Raw genomic sequence first — 672 nt, 5'->3', positions numbered from 1 at the left:
TTTTTTTGTAATTTTAGTAGAGACGGGGTTTCACCATGTTGACCAGGATGGTCTCGATCTCTTGACCTCGTGATCCACCCGCCTCGGCCTCCCAAAGTGCTGGGATTACAGGCTTGAGCCACCGCGCCCGGCCTCTTTTTTTTTTTTTTTGGAGACAGTGCAGTGGTACAGTCTCAGCTCACTGCAGCCTCAGACTCCTAAGAGGCTCGAGTGATCTTCCCGACTCAGCCTCCTGAGCAGCTGGGGCTACAGGTGTGCACCACCATGCCCAGCCAGCTTATTTTTTAATTGTAGAAATGGTCTCACCTATGTTGCCTAGGCTGGTCTCAAAATCCTGGGCTCAGGTGATCCTCCATCCTTGGCCTCCCAAAGTGCTGGAATTATAGGTATGAACCACCATGCCTGGCCAGTGCTTGCTGTTATCAGCATTAGTTTTAATGAAGAAACCAAAAGCACCAAAATTAAATGAATATCATTAGTGCAATTTCATAGGCTATAGGAATTGACAAAGATAAAGTGACAATTGTCAAATATGTGCTGGTCTTAGAATTTAATATCATCACCCCCAATTTGTAACAAAGCATCAAATATCTAGCTTAAGAATTTCTTTAAAAAAACTTAGACTTCGTCTCAGCCCAAAATCTCCTGAAACTGATAAGCAACTTCAGTAAA

At 43.9% G+C, this 672-nt stretch overlaps 1 long non-coding RNA gene across 1 annotated transcript in view; it reads right to left on the bottom strand.

Annotated features, from left to right (window-relative positions):
- The window catches only part of LOC116552439, a 17081-nt gene that overhangs the window by 14176 nt on the left and 2233 nt on the right, over window positions 1–672 (bottom strand). The window lies entirely within an intron of this gene.

Source organism: Sapajus apella, unplaced genomic scaffold (assembly GCF_009761245.1).
Source record: "Sapajus apella isolate SASKATOON/1434 unplaced genomic scaffold, GSC_monkey_1.0 scaffold11, whole genome shotgun sequence".
NCBI classification, from domain to species: Eukaryota; Metazoa; Chordata; class Mammalia; order Primates; family Cebidae; genus Sapajus; species Sapajus apella.
This window is presented reverse-complemented; position numbering and strand designations above follow the sequence as displayed.